The sequence below is a fragment of the Paramisgurnus dabryanus genome, chromosome 14 (genome assembly GCF_030506205.2).
Source record: "Paramisgurnus dabryanus chromosome 14, PD_genome_1.1, whole genome shotgun sequence".
Taxonomy (NCBI): domain Eukaryota; kingdom Metazoa; phylum Chordata; class Actinopteri; order Cypriniformes; family Cobitidae; genus Paramisgurnus; species Paramisgurnus dabryanus.
In genome coordinates this window covers 38,191,519-38,213,614 of record NC_133350.1, presented here as the reverse complement: position 1 = coordinate 38,213,614, position 22,096 = coordinate 38,191,519, and the positions used below count along the sequence as shown (strand labels likewise).

The 22,096-nt window shown below is 40.5% G+C and overlaps 38 non-coding genes across 38 annotated transcripts; all 38 read right to left on the bottom strand.

Moving 5' to 3' along the window:
- Positions 1 to 108: 108 nt before the first annotated feature.
- Positions 109 to 181, bottom strand: trnav-uac (transfer RNA valine (anticodon UAC)). The gene has a single exon. It is a non-coding gene; the product is annotated as a tRNA-Val (tRNA).
- Positions 182 to 571: 390 nt separating this feature from the next.
- On the bottom strand, positions 572 to 644 carry trnav-cac (transfer RNA valine (anticodon CAC)). Its single transcript has one exon. It is a non-coding gene; the product is annotated as a tRNA-Val (tRNA).
- Positions 645 to 882: 238 nt separating this feature from the next.
- trnav-aac (transfer RNA valine (anticodon AAC)) lies at positions 883 to 955 on the bottom strand. The gene has a single exon. It is a non-coding gene; the product is annotated as a tRNA-Val (tRNA).
- Positions 956 to 1,541: 586 nt separating this feature from the next.
- Positions 1,542 to 1,614, bottom strand: trnav-uac (transfer RNA valine (anticodon UAC)). The gene has a single exon. It is a non-coding gene; the product is annotated as a tRNA-Val (tRNA).
- A 390-nt stretch (positions 1,615 to 2,004) lies between these two features.
- trnav-cac (transfer RNA valine (anticodon CAC)) lies at positions 2,005 to 2,077 on the bottom strand. Its single transcript has one exon. It is a non-coding gene; the product is annotated as a tRNA-Val (tRNA).
- A 238-nt stretch (positions 2,078 to 2,315) lies between these two features.
- Positions 2,316 to 2,388, bottom strand: trnav-aac (transfer RNA valine (anticodon AAC)). The gene has a single exon. It is a non-coding gene; the product is annotated as a tRNA-Val (tRNA).
- A 585-nt stretch (positions 2,389 to 2,973) lies between these two features.
- trnav-uac (transfer RNA valine (anticodon UAC)) lies at positions 2,974 to 3,046 on the bottom strand. The gene has a single exon. It is a non-coding gene; the product is annotated as a tRNA-Val (tRNA).
- A 390-nt stretch (positions 3,047 to 3,436) lies between these two features.
- On the bottom strand, positions 3,437 to 3,509 carry trnav-cac (transfer RNA valine (anticodon CAC)). Its single transcript has one exon. It is a non-coding gene; the product is annotated as a tRNA-Val (tRNA).
- A 238-nt stretch (positions 3,510 to 3,747) lies between these two features.
- On the bottom strand, positions 3,748 to 3,820 carry trnav-aac (transfer RNA valine (anticodon AAC)). Its single transcript has one exon. It is a non-coding gene; the product is annotated as a tRNA-Val (tRNA).
- A 586-nt stretch (positions 3,821 to 4,406) lies between these two features.
- trnav-cac (transfer RNA valine (anticodon CAC)) lies at positions 4,407 to 4,479 on the bottom strand. Its single transcript has one exon. It is a non-coding gene; the product is annotated as a tRNA-Val (tRNA).
- A 238-nt stretch (positions 4,480 to 4,717) lies between these two features.
- Positions 4,718 to 4,790, bottom strand: trnav-aac (transfer RNA valine (anticodon AAC)). Its single transcript has one exon. It is a non-coding gene; the product is annotated as a tRNA-Val (tRNA).
- Positions 4,791 to 5,376: 586 nt separating this feature from the next.
- trnav-uac (transfer RNA valine (anticodon UAC)) lies at positions 5,377 to 5,449 on the bottom strand. Its single transcript has one exon. It is a non-coding gene; the product is annotated as a tRNA-Val (tRNA).
- A 390-nt stretch (positions 5,450 to 5,839) lies between these two features.
- Positions 5,840 to 5,912, bottom strand: trnav-cac (transfer RNA valine (anticodon CAC)). The gene has a single exon. It is a non-coding gene; the product is annotated as a tRNA-Val (tRNA).
- Positions 5,913 to 6,150: 238 nt separating this feature from the next.
- Positions 6,151 to 6,223, bottom strand: trnav-aac (transfer RNA valine (anticodon AAC)). Its single transcript has one exon. It is a non-coding gene; the product is annotated as a tRNA-Val (tRNA).
- A 585-nt stretch (positions 6,224 to 6,808) lies between these two features.
- On the bottom strand, positions 6,809 to 6,881 carry trnav-uac (transfer RNA valine (anticodon UAC)). The gene has a single exon. It is a non-coding gene; the product is annotated as a tRNA-Val (tRNA).
- A 390-nt stretch (positions 6,882 to 7,271) lies between these two features.
- Positions 7,272 to 7,344, bottom strand: trnav-cac (transfer RNA valine (anticodon CAC)). Its single transcript has one exon. It is a non-coding gene; the product is annotated as a tRNA-Val (tRNA).
- A 238-nt stretch (positions 7,345 to 7,582) lies between these two features.
- trnav-aac (transfer RNA valine (anticodon AAC)) lies at positions 7,583 to 7,655 on the bottom strand. The gene has a single exon. It is a non-coding gene; the product is annotated as a tRNA-Val (tRNA).
- Positions 7,656 to 12,458: 4,803 nt separating this feature from the next.
- On the bottom strand, positions 12,459 to 12,531 carry trnav-uac (transfer RNA valine (anticodon UAC)). Its single transcript has one exon. It is a non-coding gene; the product is annotated as a tRNA-Val (tRNA).
- Positions 12,532 to 12,921: 390 nt separating this feature from the next.
- Positions 12,922 to 12,994, bottom strand: trnam-cau (transfer RNA methionine (anticodon CAU)). Its single transcript has one exon. It is a non-coding gene; the product is annotated as a tRNA-Met (tRNA).
- A 238-nt stretch (positions 12,995 to 13,232) lies between these two features.
- Positions 13,233 to 13,305, bottom strand: trnav-aac (transfer RNA valine (anticodon AAC)). The gene has a single exon. It is a non-coding gene; the product is annotated as a tRNA-Val (tRNA).
- A 585-nt stretch (positions 13,306 to 13,890) lies between these two features.
- trnav-uac (transfer RNA valine (anticodon UAC)) lies at positions 13,891 to 13,963 on the bottom strand. The gene has a single exon. It is a non-coding gene; the product is annotated as a tRNA-Val (tRNA).
- Positions 13,964 to 14,353: 390 nt separating this feature from the next.
- Positions 14,354 to 14,426, bottom strand: trnav-cac (transfer RNA valine (anticodon CAC)). The gene has a single exon. It is a non-coding gene; the product is annotated as a tRNA-Val (tRNA).
- A 238-nt stretch (positions 14,427 to 14,664) lies between these two features.
- On the bottom strand, positions 14,665 to 14,737 carry trnav-aac (transfer RNA valine (anticodon AAC)). Its single transcript has one exon. It is a non-coding gene; the product is annotated as a tRNA-Val (tRNA).
- A 586-nt stretch (positions 14,738 to 15,323) lies between these two features.
- trnav-cac (transfer RNA valine (anticodon CAC)) lies at positions 15,324 to 15,396 on the bottom strand. The gene has a single exon. It is a non-coding gene; the product is annotated as a tRNA-Val (tRNA).
- Positions 15,397 to 15,634: 238 nt separating this feature from the next.
- trnav-aac (transfer RNA valine (anticodon AAC)) lies at positions 15,635 to 15,707 on the bottom strand. Its single transcript has one exon. It is a non-coding gene; the product is annotated as a tRNA-Val (tRNA).
- Positions 15,708 to 16,293: 586 nt separating this feature from the next.
- trnav-uac (transfer RNA valine (anticodon UAC)) lies at positions 16,294 to 16,366 on the bottom strand. The gene has a single exon. It is a non-coding gene; the product is annotated as a tRNA-Val (tRNA).
- Positions 16,367 to 16,756: 390 nt separating this feature from the next.
- Positions 16,757 to 16,829, bottom strand: trnav-cac (transfer RNA valine (anticodon CAC)). The gene has a single exon. It is a non-coding gene; the product is annotated as a tRNA-Val (tRNA).
- A 238-nt stretch (positions 16,830 to 17,067) lies between these two features.
- On the bottom strand, positions 17,068 to 17,140 carry trnav-aac (transfer RNA valine (anticodon AAC)). The gene has a single exon. It is a non-coding gene; the product is annotated as a tRNA-Val (tRNA).
- Positions 17,141 to 17,726: 586 nt separating this feature from the next.
- On the bottom strand, positions 17,727 to 17,799 carry trnav-uac (transfer RNA valine (anticodon UAC)). Its single transcript has one exon. It is a non-coding gene; the product is annotated as a tRNA-Val (tRNA).
- Positions 17,800 to 18,189: 390 nt separating this feature from the next.
- trnav-cac (transfer RNA valine (anticodon CAC)) lies at positions 18,190 to 18,262 on the bottom strand. Its single transcript has one exon. It is a non-coding gene; the product is annotated as a tRNA-Val (tRNA).
- Positions 18,263 to 18,500: 238 nt separating this feature from the next.
- trnav-aac (transfer RNA valine (anticodon AAC)) lies at positions 18,501 to 18,573 on the bottom strand. The gene has a single exon. It is a non-coding gene; the product is annotated as a tRNA-Val (tRNA).
- A 584-nt stretch (positions 18,574 to 19,157) lies between these two features.
- On the bottom strand, positions 19,158 to 19,230 carry trnav-uac (transfer RNA valine (anticodon UAC)). The gene has a single exon. It is a non-coding gene; the product is annotated as a tRNA-Val (tRNA).
- A 390-nt stretch (positions 19,231 to 19,620) lies between these two features.
- Positions 19,621 to 19,693, bottom strand: trnav-cac (transfer RNA valine (anticodon CAC)). The gene has a single exon. It is a non-coding gene; the product is annotated as a tRNA-Val (tRNA).
- A 238-nt stretch (positions 19,694 to 19,931) lies between these two features.
- Positions 19,932 to 20,004, bottom strand: trnav-aac (transfer RNA valine (anticodon AAC)). The gene has a single exon. It is a non-coding gene; the product is annotated as a tRNA-Val (tRNA).
- A 586-nt stretch (positions 20,005 to 20,590) lies between these two features.
- On the bottom strand, positions 20,591 to 20,663 carry trnav-uac (transfer RNA valine (anticodon UAC)). The gene has a single exon. It is a non-coding gene; the product is annotated as a tRNA-Val (tRNA).
- Positions 20,664 to 21,053: 390 nt separating this feature from the next.
- On the bottom strand, positions 21,054 to 21,126 carry trnav-cac (transfer RNA valine (anticodon CAC)). Its single transcript has one exon. It is a non-coding gene; the product is annotated as a tRNA-Val (tRNA).
- Positions 21,127 to 21,364: 238 nt separating this feature from the next.
- Positions 21,365 to 21,437, bottom strand: trnav-aac (transfer RNA valine (anticodon AAC)). Its single transcript has one exon. It is a non-coding gene; the product is annotated as a tRNA-Val (tRNA).
- Positions 21,438 to 22,022: 585 nt separating this feature from the next.
- trnav-uac (transfer RNA valine (anticodon UAC)) lies at positions 22,023 to 22,095 on the bottom strand. The gene has a single exon. It is a non-coding gene; the product is annotated as a tRNA-Val (tRNA).
- Position 22,096: the final 1 nt, after the last annotated feature.

The following is a 22,096-nucleotide window of genomic DNA, read 5'->3' as shown; positions in this document are numbered from 1 at the left end:
GCTTTTACTGGTGGAACTTGACCATTACTCTATAAATACTGATATTTGAAATACAGCTACGTTTCAAATGAACGGCATTCGACTTGCTTTGCTTCAAAACCAGGCTATTGTTACTGCTCGGTTTCGAACCGAGGACCTTTCGCGTGTAAAGCGAACGTGATTACCACTACACCACAGAAACTTGCCACCGATGAAAGACGGCTGTTTTGACACATCATGCCGTATATATTCTCTCTAAGCCACACTTTTAAGGGAAAACCCCTTTTGGCCACGTCAAAACTGCCCATATATCACTTGTGAGGTGAATTGAACAGGATGAATCCTTCTATTGGATGTAGCTTTGAAACTGCAGTACGACTCAAGCCACGACTTATCGAATGAGTGGCATTTGAATTGCTTTGAATTGTGTGCACTGTTCTGGCGAATGTGATAATACCTACAAAAATTAAAGCAGGGGAGCCAAGCAAGGCTGAAGTTGAGGTTTACACTTTCTTTGAATTATCTTGGAAGGAAATTATGTAACCTTTTACCTAAACAGATCTCAACTCGTTTCAGGCTAAAAGGCAAGCTTTGTTTCTGCTCGGTTTCGAACCGAGGACCTTTCGCGTGTGAGGCGAACGTGATAACCACTACACTACAGAAACCTTCACATTGTCTTAGCCTGGTTGTTCCATAGATGTTCTGCGAATTTTCTCTCTTTGCAAAAACTCCCTAATGGCCGATGTTTTTCACCCACTTTCGAACCGATCGTTTTTCACGTGCGAGGTGAATGTGAAGGCCTAAAATCTACACCTGCGTGTATCTCTGAAAGCACTTCAAGACACAAGCACAAACTTATCCCATGAATGACATTTGACTCGCATTTTTGTAAAAACTTTGGGTTGTTTCTGCTCGGTTTCGAACCGAGGACCTTTCGCGTGTTAGGCGAACGTGATAACCACTACACTACAGAAACCTGCCTTTCATGAAACTCTGCTGTTTTGACAGATTTTGCCACATATTTTCTCTGTGAGCCACACTTTGCGGGAAAAACTCTTTTGGCCACTTCAAAACTGCCCATATTTCACTTGTGAGGTGAATGGGACAGGCTGAAACCTACCATCGAATGTCACTTTGAAAGTGCTGTACGACTCAAGCCACGACTTTTCAGATGAGTGGCATTTGGCTTGCTTTTGTGTAAGAAACCACACATCGTTCCTGATGGGCTTCCAACAGTAGGACCTCTCGCTTTTTAGTTGAACCTAATAGTCGCTGATTTAAGGAAACATATATCCACCTTTGTCATCTTATTTCATACAGATTTTATCATGTTTTACATTTCAATGTCACTTAAATTCTAAAGGGGCAACCTGCTACTGCCCAATTTCAAACTTTCACATGTATGGTTAAATCACTGAATGTCATTAACCCTAAAGGAAAAGATGCAAGCTCAGCTTTTTACTGGTGGAACTTGACCATTACTCTATAAATACTGATATTTGAAATACAGCTACGTTTCAAATGAACGGCATTCGACTTGCTTTGCTTCAAAACCAGGCTATTGTTTCTGCTCGGTTTCGAACCGAGGACCTTTCGCGTGTAAAGCGAACGTGATTACCACTACACCACAGAAACTTGCCACCGATGAAAGACGGCTTTTTTGACACATCATGCCGTATATATTCTCTCTAAGCCACACTTTTAAGGGAAAACCCCTTTTGGCCACGTCAAAACTGCCCATATATCACTTGTGAGGTGAATTGGACAGGATGAATCCTTCTATTGGATGTAGCTTTGAAACTGCAGTATGACTCAAGCCACGACTTATCGAATGAGTGGCATTTGGATTGCTTTGAATTGTGTGCACTGTTCTGGCGAATGTGATAATACCTACAAAAATTAAAGCAGGGGAGCCAAGCAAGGCTGAAGTTGAGGGTTACACTTTCTTTGAATTATCTTGGAAGGAAATTATGTAAACTTTTACCTAAACAGATCTCAACTCGTTTCAGGCTAAAAGGCAAGCTTTGTTTCTGCTCGGTTTCGAACCGAGGACCTTTCGCGTGTGAGGCGAACATGATAACCACTACACTACAGAAACCTTCACATTGCCTTCGCCTGGTTGTTTCATAGATGTTCTGCGCATTTTCTCTCTTTGCAAAAACTCCCTAATGGCCGATGTTTTTCACCCACTTTCGAACCGATCGTTTTTCACGTGCGAGGTGAATGTGAAGGCCTAAAATCTACACCTGCGTGTATCTCTGAAAGCGCTTCAAGACACAAGCACAAACACATCCCATGAATGACATTTGACTCGCATTTTTGTAAAAACTTTGGGTTGTTTCTGCTCGGTTTCGAACCGATGACCTTTCGCGTGTTAGGCGAACGTGATAACCACTACACTACAGAAACATGCCTTTCACGAAACTCGGCTGTTTTGACAGATTTTGCCACATATTTTCTCTATGAGCCACACTTTGCGGGAAAAACTCTTTTGGCCACTTCAAAACTGCCCATATTTCACTTGTGAGGTGAATGGGACAGGCTGAAACCTACCATCGAATGTAACTTTGAAAGTGCTGTACGACTCAAGCCACGACTTTTCAGATGAGTGGCATTTGGCTTGCTTTTGTGTAAGAAACCACACATCGTTCCTGATGGGCTTCCAACAGTAGGACCTCTCGCTTTTTAGTTGAACGTAATAGTCGCTGATTTAAGGAAACATATATCCACCTTTGTCATCTTATTTCATACAGATTTTATCATGTTTTACATTTCAATGTCACTTAAAATCTAAAGGGGCAACCTGCTACTGCCCAATTTCAAACTTTCACATGTATGTTTAAATCACTGAATGTCATTAACACAACAGGAAAAGATGCAAGCTCAGCTTTTACTGGTGGAACTTGACCATTACTCTATAAATACTGATATTTGAAATACAGCTACGTTTCAAATGAACGGCATTCGACTTGCTTTGCTTCAAAACCAGGCTATTGTTTCTGCTCGGTTTCGAACCGAGGACCTTTCGCGTGTAAAGCGAACGTGATTACCACTACACTACAGAAACTTGCCACTGATGTAAGACGGCTGTTTTGACACATCATGCCGTATATATTCTCTCTAAGCCACACTTTTAAAGGAAAACCCCTTTTGGCCACGTCAAAACTGCCCATATATCACTTGTGAGGTGAATTGAACAGGATGAATCCTTCTATTGGATGTAGCTTTGAAACTGCAGTACGACTCAAGCCACGACTTATCGAATGAGTGGCATTTGAATTGCTTTGAATTGTGTGCACTGTTCTGGCGAATGTGATAATACCTACAAAAATTAAAGCAGGGGAGCCAAGCAAGGCTGAAGTTGAGGTTTACACTTTCTTTGAATTATCTTGGAAGGAAATTATGTAACCTTTTACCTAAACAGATCTCAACTCGTTTCAGGCTAAAAGGCAAGCTTTGTTTCTGCTCGGTTTCGAACCGAGGACCTTTCGCGTGTGAGGCGAACGTGATAACCACTACACTACAGAAACCTTCACATTGTCTTAGCCTGGTTGTTCCATAGATGTTCTGCGAATTTTCTCTCTTTGCAAAAACTCCCTAATGGCCGATGTTTTTCACCCACTTTCGAACCGATCGTTTTTCACGTGCGAGGTGAATGTGAAGGCCTAAAATCTACACCTGCGTGTATCTCTGAAAGCACTTCAAGACACAAGCACAAACTTATCCCATGAATGACATTTGACTCGCATTTTTGTAAAAACTTTGGGTTGTTTCTGCTCGGTTTCGAACCGAGGACCTTTCGCGTGTTAGGCGAACGTGATAACCACTACACTACAGAAACCTGCCTTTCACGAAACTCTGCTGTTTTGACAGATTTTGCCACATATTTTCTCTGTGAGCCACACTTTGCGGGAAAAACTCTTTTGGCCACTTCAAAACTGCCCATATTTCACTTGTGAGGTGAATGGGACAGGCTGAAACCTACCATCGAATGTCACTTTGAAAGTGCTGTACGACTCAAGCCACGACTTTTCAGATGAGTGGCATTTGGCTTGCTTTTGTGTAAGAAACCACACATCGTTCCTGATGGGCGTCCAACAGTAGGACCTCTCGCTTTTTAGTTGAACCTAATAGTCGCTGATTTAAGGAAACATATATCCACCTTTGTCATCTTATTTCATACAGATTTTATCATGTTTTACATTTCAATGTCACTTAAATTCTAAAGGGGCAACCTGCTACTGCCCAATTTCAAACTTTCACATGTATGGTTAAATCACTGAATGTCATTAACCCTAAAGGAAAAGATGCAAGCTCAGCTTTTTACTGGTGGAACTTGACCATTACTCTATAAATACTGATATTTGAAATACAGCTACGTTTCAAATGAACGGCATTCGACTTGCTTTGCTTCAAAACCAGGCTATTGTTTCTGCTCGGTTTCGAACCGAGGACCTTTCGCGTGTGAGGCGAACGTGATAACCACTACACTACAGAAACCTTCACATTGTCTTAGCCTGGTTGTTCCATAGATGTTCTGCGAATTTTCTCTCTTTGCAAAAACTCCCTAATGGCCGATGTTTTTCACCCACTTTCGAACCGATCGTTTTTCACGTGCGAGGTGAATGTGAAGGCCTAAAATCTACACCTGCGTGTATCTCTGAAAGCACTTCAAGACACAAGCACAAACTTATCCCATGAATGACATTTGACTCGCATTTTTGTAAAAACTTTGGGTTGTTTCTGCTCGGTTTCGAACCGAGGACCTTTCGCGTGTTAGGCGAACGTGATAACCACTACACTACAGAAACCTGCCTTTCACGAAACTCTGCTGTTTTGACAGATTTTGCCACATATTTTCTCTGTGAGCCACACTTTGCGGGAAAAACTCTTTTGGCCACTTCAAAACTGCCCATATTTCACTTGTGAGGTGAATGGGACAGGCTGAAACCTACCATCGAATGTCACTTTGAAAGTGCTGTACGACTCAAGCCACGACTTTTCAGATGAGTGGCATTTGGCTTGCTTTTGTGTAAGAAACCACACATCGTTCCTGATGGGCTTCCAACAGTAGGACCTCTCGCTTTTTAGTTGAACCTAATAGTCGCTGATTTAAGGAAACATATATCCACCTTTGTCATCTTATTTCATACAGATTTTATCATGTTTTACATTTCAATGTCACTTAAATTCTAAAGGGGCAACCTGCTACTGCCCAATTTCAAACTTTCACATGTATGGTTAAATCACTGAATGTCACTAACCCTAAAGGAAAAGATGCAAGCTCAGCTTTTTACTGGTGGAACTTGACCATTACTCTATAAATACTGATATTTGAAATACAGCTACGTTTCAAATGAACGGCATTCGACTTGCTTTGCTTCAAAACCAGGCTATTGTTTCTGCTCGGTTTCGAACCGAGGACCTTTCGCGTGTAAAGCGAACGTGATTACCACTACACCACAGAAACTTGCCACCGATGAAAGACAGCTGTTTTGACACATCATGCCGTATATATTCTCTCTAAGCCACACTTTTAAGGGAAAACCCCTTTTGGCCACGTCAAAACTGCCCATATATCACTTGTGAGGTGAATTGAACAGGATGAATCCTTCTATTGGAAGTAGCTTTGAAACTGCAGTACGACTCAAGCCACGACTTATCGAATGAGTGGCATTTGGATTGCTTTGAATTGTGTGCACTGTTCTGGCGAATGTGATAATACCTACAAAATTTAAAGCAGGGGAGCCAAGCAAGGCTGAAGTTGAGGTTTACACTTTCTTTGAATTATCTTGGAAGGAAATTATGTAACCTTTTACCTAAACAGATCTCAACTCGTTTCAGGCTAAAAGGCAAGCTTTGTTTCTGCTCGGTTTCGAACCGAGGACCTTTCGCGTGTGAGGCGAACGTGATAACCACTACACTACAGAAACCTTCATATTGCCTTCGCCTGGTTGTTTCATAGATGTTCTGCGCATTTTCTCTATTTGCAAAAACTCCCTAATGGCCGATGTTTTTCACCCACTTTCGAACCGATCGTTTTTCACGTGCGAGGTGAATGTGAAGGCCTAAAATCTACACCTGCGTGTATCTCTGGAAGCGCTTCAAGACACAAGCACAAACACATCCCATGAATGACATTTGACTCGCATTTTTGTAAAAACTTTGGGTTGTTTCTGCTCGGTTTCGAACCGAGGACCTTTCGCGTGTTAGGCGAACGTGATAACCACTACACTACAGAAACATGCCTTTCATGAAACTCGGCTGTTTTGACAGATTTTGCCACATATTTTCTCTATGAGCCACACTTTGCGGGAAAAACTCTTTTGGCCACTTCAAAACTGCCCATATTTCACTTGTGAGGTGAATGGGACAGGCTGAAACCTACCATCGAATGTAACTTTGAAAGTGCTGTACGACTCAAGCCACGACTTTTCAGATGAGTGGCATTTGGCTTGCTTTTGTGTAAGAAACCACACATCGTTCCTGATGGGCTTCCAACAGTAGGACCTCTCGCTTTTTAGTTGAACCTAATAGTCGCTGATTTAAGGAAACATATATCCACCTTTGTCATCTTATTTCATACAGATTTTATCATGTTTTACATTTCAATGTCACTTAAAATCTAAAGGGGCAACCTGCTACTGCCCAATTTCAAACTTTCACATGTATGGTTAAATCACTGAATGTCATTAACACAACAGGAAAAGATGCAAGCTCAGCTTTTACTGGTGGAACTTGACCATTACTCTATAAATACTGATATTTGAAATACAGCTACGTTTCAAATGAACGGCATTCGACTTGCTTTGCTTCAAAACCAGGCTATTGTTTCTGCTCGGTTTCGAACCGAGGACCTTTCGCGTGTAAAGCGAACGTGATTACCACTACACCACAGAAACTTGCCACCGATGAAAGACGGCTGTTTTGACACATCATGCCGTATATATTCTCTCTAAGCCACACTTTTAAGGGAAAACCCCTTTTGGCCACGTCAAAACTGCCCATATATCACTTGTGAGGTGAATTGAACAGGATGAATCCTTCTATTGGATGTAGCTTTGAAACTGCAGTACGACTCAAGCCACGACTTATCGAATGAGTGGCATTTGAATTGCTTTGAATTGTGTGCACTGTTCTGGCGAATGTGATAATACCTACAAAAATTAAAGCAGGGGAGCCAAGCAAGGCTGAAGTTGAGGTTTACACTTTCTTTGAATTATCTTGGAAGGAAATTATGTAACCTTTTACCTAAACAGATCTCAACTCGTTTCAGGCTAAAAGGCAAGCTTTGTTTCTGCTCGGTTTCGAACCGAGGACCTTTCGAGTGTGAGGTGAACGTGATAACCACTACACTACAGAAACCTTCACATTGGCTTAGCCTGGTTGTTCCATAGATGTTCTGCGAATTTTCTCTCTTTGCAAAAACTCCCTAATGGCCGATGTTTTTCACCCACTTTCGAACCGATCGTTTTTCACGTGCGAGGTGAATGTGAAGGCCTAAAATCTACACCTGCGTGTATCTCTGAAAGCACTTCAAGACACAAGCACAAACTTATCCCATGAATGACATTTGACTCGCATTTTTGTAAAAACTTTGGGTTGTTTCTGCTCGGTTTCAAACCGAGGACCTTTCGCGTGTTAGGCGAACGTGATAACCACTACACTACAGAAACCTGCCTTTCACGAAACTCTGCTGTTTTGACAGATTTTGCCACATATTTTCTCTATGAGCCACACTTTGCGGGAAAAACTCTTTTGGCCACTTCAAAACTGCCCATATTTCACTTGTGAGGTGAATGGGACAGGCTGAAACCTACCATCGAATGTAACTTTGAAAGTGCTGTACGACTCAAGCCACGACTTTTCAGATGAGTGGCATTTGGCTTGCTTTTGTGTAAGAAACCACACATCGTTCCTGATGGGCTTCCAACAGTAGGACCTCTCGCTTTTTAGTTGAACCTAATAGTCGCTGATTTAAGGAAACATATATCCACCTTTGTCATCTTATTTCATACAGATTTTATCATGTTTTACATTTTGTAAGGGTGGATTCACTACAGTGGTTCAGTCTGTAGGAACACCGAAATGACTGAGAAATGTTAACAGCAAGATATTATAAAACTGTGTATTTCTGGTCAATTTTCACCCTTCTGCAACCTATACCAACGACGGAAATAAGTGCAGTTATAATAGCAAAATATGTGGGAGAGCATTGCTAGAATATAAATATATTGAATTGCAATATGTAGCGTTTAAGTATTAACACTAAATCAAAACTAAACAACAGATTTGTTAATTAAAAGGTTTAATAACAGTACTGACTTAGTTACAATTGAAATGGTTACACTATAAATGCATTAAAATAGTACTTAATACAAACAATTAACTGTTTCCAATGTATGTGAGATATTACCTGATAAGATAGAGAACAGAGAAAGAAATAAAGTTTAGAAGAAAGAGAATCACCATTAAGAACTGGAGTCTTGGCCTAAAGGCCTAACCCAAGAACTCAGGTAAAGAAGAAAAGCAGAGGGCAGAAAGCAAATGGCAAATGCCAAAAGGCAAAAGCCCAGAGCTCATGAAAACCAAGACCTTTATTCTCTATCCATGGACCATGTGACCAAACCTAACATGATACATTCAAACTGACCAATCAGAAGACCACACCTTTAACCCCCACTGTATTGAACAAACAGCTGTAACAATAGTCTTTGTAAGCACAGGAATGCAGATGGTACAGTATGGAAATGGGGGTTGTGACAAATGGTGACGAAGTAATAAATTCCTATATTTTTAATATTACAAATCCCTATATTTTCAATCCTACAAATCCGCCCTTGGCACCGTGGGCCACACGTAAGAAGACCCATGGTGACATAGTTCATAAGATTATGCTTTCAATTGTGTGCAGTTGTCATCTTCAGACATATTGTCCAAACTTGTTGCTGATGAGTCTTGAAGACGTCCTTCTCCTTTCAGCCCTGCATGAAAGGCTTCATCGAATAGAACTGCACCTTTCATAGTTATGCAGATTTCCATCGATACTTCACACTTTCACAAGAACAGGCCCTGAAGGGGGTTTCACTTTTGTCCTTCTCTTTGAGGCAACACCCAAGATGTAAAACAGCAGGAATCCTGTGATTTAAGCAAATGGCACAACATACAGCAAAGCATATGGCATTTGTTACTCAACTTTTAAATGGTCAGATTGGTCTTCAGCCTTAAATCCCTGTCAAATACATAAAAACATGGTCAAGGTGAGAATAAAAGAAAAACTAATAAAAGCTCTTGCATTGGTTTTAGAAACATGTAAATGAAATGCTTCTTTTTAAACTTAACCAATGTTAGTTTTAACAAACCACTTTGTCATAAGAAGCAATAACAACAATATATTCAGTGTAACCACATGATATTTAAAGATCTTAATTTTCCAGTGTAACCATTATAAATGAAATGAACAAAATAAAAACAAAGAACATGATAGTTTTAAATGTCTTACATAAAAAGCTAATTAAATGTCAAAATAATAGCAAAATTTATGAAATTATTACACATAGAAAATAACTCTTTATCAAGATTTGATACATAAAACTAATCAAACTTTTTGAAAAGAAACCAAAACAGATGCTTGACATCAGACAGTTTAAAATAATAACTGATGTGAAGCAAATTGTGTTTGCTATGTGATTGTATTTAACTGAGGCTATGTGTGAATACCATGCTGCAACAAAGGTGAGAAAGATAAAATTGTGATGCAAATTTGGTCCTGTTGTTAAAACAGAGAGCCAGTTTGATATTATAAGTATGAGATTGTAATCTGGCTCTGTAAATTTCTCACACCAGTATTTTTAGTTAGGAAGCATGGTAAAAGTGCTACTGGATCCTGTTGTGAGGTAAAACATTTTCATTAATGCAATTATATAACACAATGTAGCCACATGGCATTTTTGTGCTCCTCTTTAGGGTCTTACTGCAGCTATACAAGGAATAGCAGAGTTTACCACTTAGGAGACAAATCTTTTCAATATAGAAACACATACAACTTGAAACTGGTAGACAATTTCAAGAGCAAAAGTTAATCCATTAACACAAGACAACTGGTCTAGAATGTGTAGCTTCAACAACCTCTCACTTAAATGTTTTGTCAAACACTTACAGTGGAAACAGTCAAGTGTTATAAGAAATTTACTTCATTAGCCTATGTGTACATATAGTACAACAAACAACTACAATTTGTGTTCTATAGAAACAACAATGCATTACAAGCAATTACAAATCAGAAAATGCAAACAGGATCATCTATGAGAATGCTAAACACATGCTAACTGGCTGCTAAGCCACTAGCAAGTGAGGTTAACAGCTGAAGTCCTTGCATGAACAATGCAGTCAACTCAGAAAGAGTTTTACCAGCAAAACCAGATTGTTTACATCTGCCCTTAGAAAGTGATTTCCTACATTTCAAATAATAAGGTGGAGGTCTGCCCCTGCCCAGTGACCAGCATTTCTCCTCTGTATGGCCTATTTTATGACAGGAATTACAAAGCCTGTTCATTTTGCCACCGGGTTTGTAGCTTGGTTCTCCTGGAGCTTCAGGAGGTCTGTGACTCTCTAATGCTTCATTTACACCATGCGGTTCAGCATGTTGATGCATCACCCCAATCACTGAAATAGGAACACTTTTCTGGGTTCTGGAACATGCATTCTCTTTAGTACAAGTAGCATCTTTTTTAGTCCCATCGCTGTTAAGCATTTGGGGATACTTAGTCTCTCGCACTATTAGTTTAGCCCTTACATCTGCAATAATGTCTTTATACTTCTCACACTGTTTAGCCAGGGCTAACTGCTCAGATGATAGTTGATCTATCTGAGTTTGAAGATTTTGGATCTTTGCCTCTGACTTTTGTAATTCAGCGTTTTTGGTTCTTAATTCATCACTTTTATCATTCAGGATTGACTCAAAAATTCCATTATTTTTACGTAGCTGCTTGCACGTCATGAAATTTAAAGCCTCAATGGTGTCAGCATGTTTGGATTTTCTTTGTTCACTACCAACTGTGAGCCACCATGTAAGAATATCATCAGTGGTAGCATTGTAATTCAAACCCTTTTTATATAATTTAGAAAGTGTAGGTTCAACTTTCTCGCTCCATAAAGCAAACAATATATCATTACTTAAATTAATCCCTTCCATCCCTGAGGAGATAATCTGAAATAATCTCTAACTGTACAATGAAAATAGGACTATTTAAGGTCCTTCTAATTTCTGTTTCATACAATTCATGCAAATGGGGATTTTACTAACCATGCCATGAAACAATGAAAACAGACTTACCCACTGTGTGGTCAGAAGGCCTTTAACACATTCACAGGATAAACTGTGATAAAGTCCTTATTCAGTTGATCAAACAAAGTAAAACTCAGAAAACTCACTGCAAGGGATTCCGGGTTTCGGCACCAAAACTGTAAGGGTGGATTCACTAGAGTGGTTCAGTCTGTAGGAACACCGAAATGACTGAGAAATGTTAACAGCAAGATATTATAAAACTGTGTATTTCTGGTCAATTTTCACCCTTCTGCAACCTATACCAACGACGGAAATAAGTGCAGTTATAATAGCAAAATATGTGGGAGAGCATTGCTAGAATATAAATATATTGAATTGCAATATGTAGCGTTTAAGTATTAACACTAAATCAAAACTAAACAACAGATTTGTTAATTAAAAGGTTTAATAACAGTACTGACTTAGTTACAATTGAAATGGTTACACTATAAATGCATTAAAATGGTACTTAATACAAACAATTAACTGTTTCCAATGTATGTGAGATATTACCTGATAAGATAGAGAACAGAGAAAGAAATAAAGTTTAGAAGAAAGAGAATCACCATTAAGAACTGGAGTCTTGGCCTAAAGGCCTAACCCAAGAACTCAGGTAAAGAAGAAAAGCAGAGGGCAGAAAGCAAATGGCAAATGCCAAAAGGCAAAAGCCCAGAGCTCATGAAAACCAAGACCTTTATTCTCTATCCATTGACCATGTGACCAAACCTAACATGATACATTCAAACTGACCAATCAGAAGACCACACCTTTAACCCCCACTGTATTGAACAAACAGCTGTAACAATAGTCTTTGTAAGCACAGGAATGCAGATGGTACAGTATGGAAATGGGGGTTGTGACAAATGGTGACGAAGTAATAAATTCCTATATTTTTAATATTACAAATCCCTATATTTTCAATCCTACAATTTCAATGTCACTTAAATTCTAAAGGGGCAACCTGCTACTGCCCAATTTCAAACTTTCACATGTATGGTTAAATCACTGAATGTCATTAACCCTAAAGGAAAAGATGCAAGCTCAGCTTTTTACTGGTGGAACTTGACCATTACTCTATAAATACTGATATTTGAAATACAGCTACGTTTCAAATGAACGGCATTCGACTTGCTTTGCTTCAAAACCAGGCTATTGTTTCTGCTCGGTTTCGAACCGAGGACCTTTCGCGTGTAAAGCGAACGTGATTACCACTACACCACAGAAACTTGCCACCGATGAAAGACGGCTGTTTTGACACATCATGCCGTATATATTCTCTCTAAGCCACATTTTTAAGGGAAAACCCCTTTTGGCCACGTCAAAACTGCCCATATATCACTTGTGAGGTGAATTGGACAGGATGAATCCTTCTATTGGATGTAGCTTTGAAACTGCAGTATGACTCAAGCCACGACTTATCGAATGAGTGGCATTTGGATTGCTTTGAATTGTGTGCACTGTTCTGGCGAATGTGATAATACCTACAAAAATTAAAGCAGGGGAGCCAAGCAAGGCTGAAGTTGAGGGTTACACTTTCTTTGAATTATCTTGGAAGGAAATTATGTAAACTTTTACCTAAACAGATCTCAACTCGTTTCAGGCTAAAAGGCAAGCTTTGTTTCTGCTCGGTTTCGAACCGAGGACCTTTCGCGTATGAGGCGAACGTGATAACCACTACACTACAGAAACCTTCACATTGCCTTCGCCTGGTTGTTTCATAGATGTTCTGCGCATTTTCTCTCTTTGCAAAAACTCCCTAATGGCCGATGTTTTTCACCCACTTTCGAACCGATCGTTTTTCACGTGCGAGGTGAATGTGAAGGCCTAAAATCTACACCTGCGTGTATCTCTGAAAGCGCTTCAAGACACAAGCACAAACACATCCCATGAATGACATTTGACTCGCATTTTTGTAAAAACTTTGGGTTGTTTCTGCTCGGTTTCGAACCGATGACCTTTCGCGTGTTAGGCGAACGTGATAACCACTACACTACAGAAACATGCCTTTCACGAAACTCGGCTGTTTTGACAGATTTTGCCACATATTTTCTCTATGAGCCACACTTTGCGGGAAAAACTCTTTTGGCCACTTCAAAACTGCCCATATTTCACTTGTGAGGTGAATGGGACAGGCTGAAACCTACCATCGAATGTAACTTTGAAAGTGCTGTACGACTCAAGCCACGACTTTTCAGATGAGTGGCATTTGGCTTGCTTTTGTGTAAGAAACCACACATCGTTCCTGATGGGCTTCCAACAGTAGGACCTCTCGCTTTTTAGTTGAACGTAATAGTCGCTGATTTAAGGAAACATATATCCACCTTTGTCATCTTATTTCATACAGATTTTATCATGTTTTACATTTCAATGTCACTTAAAATCTAAAGGGGCAACCTGCTACTGCCCAATTTCAAACTTTCACATGTATGGTTAAATCACTGAATGTCATTAACACAACAGGAAAAGATGCAAGCTCAGCTTTTACTGGTGGAACTTGACCATTACTCTATAAATACTGATATTTGAAATACAGCTACGTTTCAAATGAACGGCATTCGACTTGCTTTGCTTCAAAACCAGGCTATTGTTTCTGCTCGGTTTCGAACCGAGGACCTTTCGCGTGTAAAGCGAACGTGATTACCACTACACTACAGAAACTTGCCACTGATGTAAGACGGCTGTTTTGACACATCATGCCGTATATATTCTCTCTAAGCCACACTTTTAAAGGAAAACCCCTTTTGGCCACGTCAAAACTGCCCATATATCACTTGTGAGGTGAATTGAACAGGATGAATCCTTCTATTGGATGTAGCTTTGAAACTGCAGTACGACTCAAGCCACGACTTATCGAATGAGTGGCATTTGAATTGCTTTGAATTGTGTGCACTGTTCTGGCGAATGTGATAATACCTACAAAAATTAAAGCAGGGGAGCCAAGCAAGGCTGAAGTTGAGGTTTACACTTTCTTTGAATTATCTTGGAAGGAAATTATGTAACCTTTTACCTAAACAGATCTCAACTCGTTTCAGGCTAAAAGGCAAGCTTTGTTTCTGCTCGGTTTCGAACCGAGGACCTTTCGCGTGTGAGGCGAACGTGATAACCACTACACTACAGAAACCTTCACATTCTCTTAGCCTGGTTGTTCCATAGATGTTCTGCGAATTTTCTCTCTTTGCAAAAACTCCCTAATGGCCGATGTTTTTCACCCACTTTCGAACCGATCGTTTTTCACGTGCGAGGTGAATGTGAAGGCCTAAAATCTACACCTGCGTGTATCTCTGAAAGCACTTCAAGACACAAGCACAAACTTATCCCATGAATGACATTTGACTCGCATTTTTGTAAAAACTTTGGGTTGTTTCTGCTCGGTTTCGAACCGAGGACCTTTCGCGTGTTAGGCGAACGTGATAACCACTACACTACAGAAACCTGCCTTTCACGAAACTCTGCTGTTTTGACAGATTTTGCCACATATTTTCTCTGTGAGCCACACTTTGCGGGAAAAACTCTTTTGGCCACTTCAAAACTGCCCATATTTCACTTGTGAGGTGAATGGGACAGGCTGAAACCTACCATCGAATGTCACTTTGAAAGTGCTGTACGACTCAAGCCACGACTTTTCAGATGAGTGGCATTTGGCTTGCTTTTGTGTAAGAAACCACACATCGTTCCTGATGGGCTTCCAACAGTAGGACCTCTCGCTTTTTAGTTGAACCTAATAGTCGCTGATTTAAGGAAACATATATCCACCTTTGTCATCTTATTTCATACAGATTTTATCATGTTTTACATTTCAATGTCACTTAAATTCTAAAGGGGCAACCTGCTACTGCCCAATTTCAAACTTTCACATGTATGGTTAAATCACTGAATGTCATTAACCCTAAAGGAAAAGATGCAAGCTCAGCTTTTTACTGGTGGAACTTGACCATTACTCTATAAATACTGATATTTGAAATACAGCTACGTTTCAAATGAACGGCATTCGACTTGCTTTGCTTCAAAACCAGGCTATTGTTTCTGCTCGGTTTCGAACAGAGGACCTTTCGCGTGTGAGGCGAACGTGATAACCACTACACTACAGAAACCTTCACATTGTCTTAGCCTGGTTGTTCCATAGATGTTCTGCGAATTTTCTCTCTTTGCAAAAACTCCCTAATGGCCGATGTTTTTCACCCACTTTCGAACCGATCGTTTTTCACGTGCGAGGTGAATGTGAAGGCCTAAAATCTACACCTGCGTGTATCTCTGAAAGCACTTCAAGACACAAGCACAAACTTATCCCATGAATGACATTTGACTCGCATTTTTGTAAAAACTTTGGGTTGTTTCTGCTCGGTTTCGAACCGAGGACCTTTCGCGTGTTAGGCGAACGTGATAACCACTACACTACAGAAACCTGCCTTTCACGAAACTCTGCTGTTTTGACAGATTTTGCCACATATTTTCTCTGTGAGCCACACTTTGCGGGAAAAACTCTTTTGGCCACTTCAAAACTGCCCATATTTCACTTGTGAGGTGAATGGGACAGGCTGAAACCTACCATCGAATGTCACTTTGAAAGTGCTGTACGACTCAAGCCACGACTTTTCAGATGAGTGGCATTTGGCTTGCTTTTGTGTAAGAAACCACACATCGTTCCTGATGGGCTTCCAACAGTAGGACCTCTCGCTTTTTAGTTGAACCTAATAGTCGCTGATTTAAGGAAACATATATCCACCTTTGTCATCTTATTTCATACAGATTTTATCATGTTTTACATTTCAATGTCACTTAAATTCTAAAGGGGCAACCTGCTACTGCCCAATTTCAAACTTTCACATGTATGGTTAAATCACTGAATGTCATTAACCCTAAAGGAAAAGATGCAAGCTCAGCTTTTTACTGGTGGAACTTGACCATTACTCTATAAATACTGATATTTGAAATACAGCTACGTTTCAAATGAACGGCATTCGACTTGCTTTGCTTCAAAACCAGGCTATTGTTTCTGCTCGGTTTCGAACCGAGGACCTTTCGCGTGTAAAGCGAACGTGATTACCACTACACCACAGAAACTTGCCACCGATGAAAGACGGCTGTTTTGACACATCATGCCGTATATATTCTCTCTAAGCCACACTTTTAAGGGAAAACCCCTTTTGGCCACGTCAAAACTGCCCATATATCACTTGTGAGGTGAATTGGACAGGATGAATCCTTCTATTGGATGTAGCTTTGAAACTGCAGTACGACTCAAGCCACGACTTATCGAATGAGTGGCATTTGGATTGCTTTGAATTGTGTGCACTGTTCTGGCGAATGTGATAATACCTACAAAAATTAAAGCAGGGGAGCCAAGCAAGGCTGAAGTTGAGGTTTACACTTTCTTTGAATTATCTTGGAAGGAAATTATGTAACCTTTTACCTAAACAGATCTCAACTCGTTTCAGGCTAAAAGGCAAGCTTTGTTTCTGCTCGGTTTCGAACCGAGGACCTTTCGCGTGTGAGGCGAACGTGATAACCACTACACTACAGAAACCTTCACATTGTCTTAGCCTGGTTGTTCCATAGATGTTCTGCGAATTTTCTCTCTTTGCAAAAACTCCCTAATGGCCGATGTTTTTCACCCACTTTCGAACCGATCGTTTTTCACGTGCGAGGTGAATGTGAAGGCCTAAAATCTACACCTGCGTGTATCTCTGAAAGCACTTCAAGACACAAGCACAAACTTATCCCATGAATGACATTTGACTCGCATTTTTGTAAAAACTTTGGGTTGTTTCTGCTCGGTTTCGAACCGAGGACCTTTCGCGTGTTAGGCGAACGTGATAACCACTACACTACAGAAACCTGCCTTTCACGAAACTCTGCTGTTTTGACAGATTTTGCCACATATTTTCTCTGTGAGCCACACTTTGCGGGAAAAACTCTTTTGGCCACTTCAAAACTGCCCATATTTCACTTGTGAGGTGAATGGGACAGGCTGAAACCTACCATCGAATGTCACTTTGAAAGTGCTGTACGACTCAAGCCACGACTTTTCAGATGAGTGGCATTTGGCTTGCTTTTGTGTAAGAAACCACACATCGTTCCTGATGGGCTTCCAACAGTAGGACCTCTCGCTTTTTAGTTGAACCTAATAGTCGCTGATTTAAGGAAACATATATCCACCTTTGTCATCTTATTTCATACAGATTTTATCATGTTTTACATTTCAATGTCACTTAAATTCTAAAGGGGCAACCTGCTACTGCCCAATTTCAAACTTTCACATGTATGGTTATATCACTGAATGTCATTAACCCTAAAGGAAAAGATGCAAGCTCAGCTTTTTACTGGTGGAACTTGACCATTACTCTATAAATACTGATATTTGAAATACAGCTACGTTTCAAATGAACGGCATTCGACTTGCTTTGCTTCAAAACCAGGCTATTGTTTCTGCTCGGTTTCGAACCGAGGACCTTTCGCGTGTAAAGCGAACGTGATTACCACTACAGTACAGAAACTTGCCACTGATGTAAGACGGCTGTTTTGACACATCATGCCGTATATATTCTCTCTAAGCCACACTTTTAAAGGAAAACCCCTTTTGGCCACGTCAAAACTGCCCATATATCACTTGTGAGGTGAATTGAACAGGATGAATCCTTCTATTGGATGTAGCTTTGAAACTGCAGTACGACTCAAGCCACGACTTTTCGAATGAGTGGCATTTGAATTGCTTTGAATTGTGTGCACTGTTCTGGCGAATGTGATAATACCTACAAAAATTAAAGCAGGGGAGCCAAGCAAGGCTGAAGTTGAGGTTTACACTTTCTTTGAATTATCTTGGAAGGAAATTATGTAACCTTTTACCTAAACAGATCTCAACTCGTTTCAGGCTAAAAGGCAAGCTTTGTTTCTGCTCGGTTTCGAACCGAGGACCTTTCGCGTGTGAGGCGAACGTGATAACCACTACACTACAGAAACCTTCACATTGTCTTAGCCTGGTTGTTCCATAGATGTTCTGCGAATTTTCTCTCTTTGCAAAAACTCCCTAATGGCCGATGTTTTTCACCCACTTTCGAACCGATCGTTTTTCACGTGCGAGGTGAATGTGAAGGCCTAAAATCTACACCTGCGTGTATCTCTGAAAGCACTTCAAGACACAAGCACAAACTTATCCCATGAATGACATTTGACTCGCATTTTTGTAAAAACTTTGGGTTGCTTCTGCTCGGTTTCGAACCGAGGACCTTTCGCGTGTTAGGCGAACGTGATAACCACTACACTACAGAACCTGCCTTTCACAAACTCTGCTGTTTTGACAGATTTTGCCACATATTTTCTCTGTGAGCCACACTTTGCGGGAAAAACTCTTTTGGCCACTTCAAAACTGCCCATATTTCACTTGTGAGGTGAATGGGACAGGCTGAAACCTACCATCGAATGTCACTTTGAAAGTGCTGTACGACTCAAGCCACGACTTTTCAGATGAGTGGCATTTGGCTTGCTTTTGTGTAAGAAACCACACATCGTTCCTGATGGGCTTCCAACAGTAGGACCTCTCGCTTTTTAGTTGAACCTAATAGTCGCTGATTTAAGGAAACATATATCCACCTTTGTCATCTTATTTCATACAGATTTTATCATGTTTTACATTTCAATGTCACTTAAATTCTAAAGGGGCAACCTGCTACTGCCCAATTTCAAACTTTCACATGTATGGTTAAATCACTGAATGTCATTAACCCTAAAGGAAAAGATGCAACCTCAGCTTTTTACTGGTGGAACTTGACCATTACTCTATAAATACTGATATTTGAAATACAGCTACGTTTCAAATGAACGGCATTCGACTTGCTTTGCTTCAAAACCAGGCTATTGTTTCTGCTCGGTTTCGAACCGAGGACCTTTCGCGTGTAAAGCGAACGTGATTACCACTACACCACAGAAACTTGCCACCGATGAAAGACGGCTGTTTTGACACATCATGCCGTATATATTCTCTCTAAGCCACACTTTTAAGGGAAAACCCCTTTTGGCCACGTCAAAACTGCCCATATATCACTTGTGAGGTGAATTGGACAGGATGAATCCTTCTATTGGATGTAGCTTTGAAACTGCAGTACGACTCAAGCCACGACTTATCGAATGAGTGGCATTTGGATTGCTTTGAATTGTGTGCACTGTTCTGGCGAATGTGATAATACCTACAAATATTAAAGCAGGGGAGCCAAGCAAGGCTGAAGTTGAGGTTTACACTTTCTTTGAATTTTCTTGGAAGGAAATTATGTAACCTTTTACCTAAACAGATCTCAACTCGTTTCAGGCTATAAGGCAAGCTTTGTTTCAGCTCGGTTTCGAACCGAGGACCTTTCGCGTGTGAGGCGAACGTGATAACCACTACACTACAGAAACCTTCACATTGTCTTAGCCTGGTTGTTCCATAGATGTTCTGCGAATTTTCTCTCTTTGCAAAAACTCCCTAATGGCCGATGTTTTTCACCCACTTTCGAACCGATCGTTTTTCACGTGCGAGGTGAATGTGAAGGCCTAAAATCTACACCTGCGTGTATCTCTGAAAGCACTTCAAGACACAAGCACAAACTTATCCCATGAATGACATTTGACTCGCATTTTTGTAAAAACTTTGGGTTGTTTCTGCTCGGTTTCGAACCGAGGACCTTTCGCGTGTTAGGCGAACGTGATAACCACTACACTACAGAAACCTGCCTTTCACGAAACTCTGCTGTTTTGACAGATTTTGCCACATATTTTCTCTGTGAGCCACACTTTGCGGGAAAAACTCTTTTGGCCACTTCAAAACTGCCCATATTTCACTTGTGAGGTGAATGGGACAGGCTGAAACCTACCATCGAATGTCACTTTGAAAGTGCTGTACGACTCAAGCCACGACTTTTCAGATGAGTGGCATTTGGCTTGCTTTTGTGTAAGAAACCACACATCGTTCCTGATGGGCTTCCAACAGTAGGACCTCTCGCTTTTTAGTTGAACCTAATAGTCGCTGATTTAAGGAAACATATATCCACCTTTGTCATCTTATTTCATACAGATTTTATCATGTTTTACATTTCAATGTCACTTAAATTCTAAAGGGGCAACCTGCTACTGCCCAATTTCAAACTTTCACATGTATGGTTAAATCACTGAATGTCATTAACCCTAAAGGAAAAGATGCAAGCTCAGCTTTTTACTGGTGGAACTTGACCATTACTCTATAAATACTGATATTTGAAATACAGCTACGTTTCAAATGAACGGCATTCGACTTGCTTTGCTTCAAAACCAGGCTATTGTTTCTGCTCGGTTTCGAACCGAGGACCTTTCGCGTGTAAAGCGAACGTGATTACCACTACACTACAGAAACTTGCCACCGATGAAAGACGGCTGTTTTGACACATCATGCCGTATATATTTTCTCTAAGCCACACTTTTAAGGGAAAACCCCTTTTGGCCACGTCAAAACTGCCCATATATCACTTGTGAGGTGAATTGGACAGGATGAATCCTTCTATTGGATGTAGCTTTGAAACTGCAGTACGACTCAAGCCACGACTTATCGAATGAGTGGCATTTGGATTGCTTTGAATTGTGTGCACTGTTCTGGCGAATGTGATAATACCTACAAAATTTAAAGCAGGGGAGCCAAGCAAGGCTGAAGTTGAGGGTTACACTTTCTTTGAATTATCTTGGAAGGAAATTATGTAAACTTTTACCTAAACAGATCTCAACTCGTTTCAGGCTAAAAGGCAAGCTTTGTTTCTGCTCGGTTTCGAACCGAGGACCTTTCGCGTGTGAGGCGAACGTGATAACCACTACACTACAGAAACCTTCACATTGCCTTCGCCTGGTTGTTTCATAGATGTTCTGCGCATTTTCTCTATTTGCAAAAACTCCCTAATGGCCGATGTTTTTCACCCACTTTCGAACCGATCGTTTTTCACGTGCGAGGTGAATGTGAAGGCCTAAAATCTACACCTGCGTGTATCTCTGGAAGCGCTTCAAGACACAAGCACAAACACATCCCATGAATGACATTTGACTCGCATTTTTGTAAAAACTTTGGGTTGTTTCTGCTCGGTTTCGAACCGAGGACCTTTCGCGTGTTAGGCGAACGTGATAACCACTACACTACAGAAACATGCCTTTCATGAAACTCGGCTGTTTTGACAGATTTTGCCACATATTTTCTCTATGAGCCACACTTTGCGGGAAAAACTCTTTTGGCCACTTCAAAACTGCCCATATTTCACTTGTGAGGTGAATGGGACAGGCTGAAACCTACCATCGAATGTAACTTTGAAAGTGCTGTACGACTCAAGCCACGACTTTTCAGATGAGTGGCATTTGGCTTGCTTTTGTGTAAGAAACCACACATCGTTCCTGATGGGCTTTCAACAGTAGGACCTCTCGCTTTTTAGTTGAACCTAATAGTCGCTGATTTAAGGAAACATATATCCACCTTTGTCATCTTATTTCATACAGATTTTATCATGTTTTACATTTCAATGTCACTTAAAATCTAAAGGGGCAACCTGCTACTGCCCAATTTCAAACTTTCACATGTATGGTTAAATCACTGAATGTCATTAACACAACAGGAAAAGATGCAAGCTCAGCTTTTACTGGTGGAACTTGACCATTACTCTATAAATACTGATATTTGAAATACAGCTACGTTTCAAATGAACGGCATTCGACTTGCTTTGCTTCAAAACCAGGCTATTGTTTCTGCTCGGTTTCGAACCGAGGACCTTTCGCGTGTAAAGCGAACGTGATTACCACTACACCACAGAAACT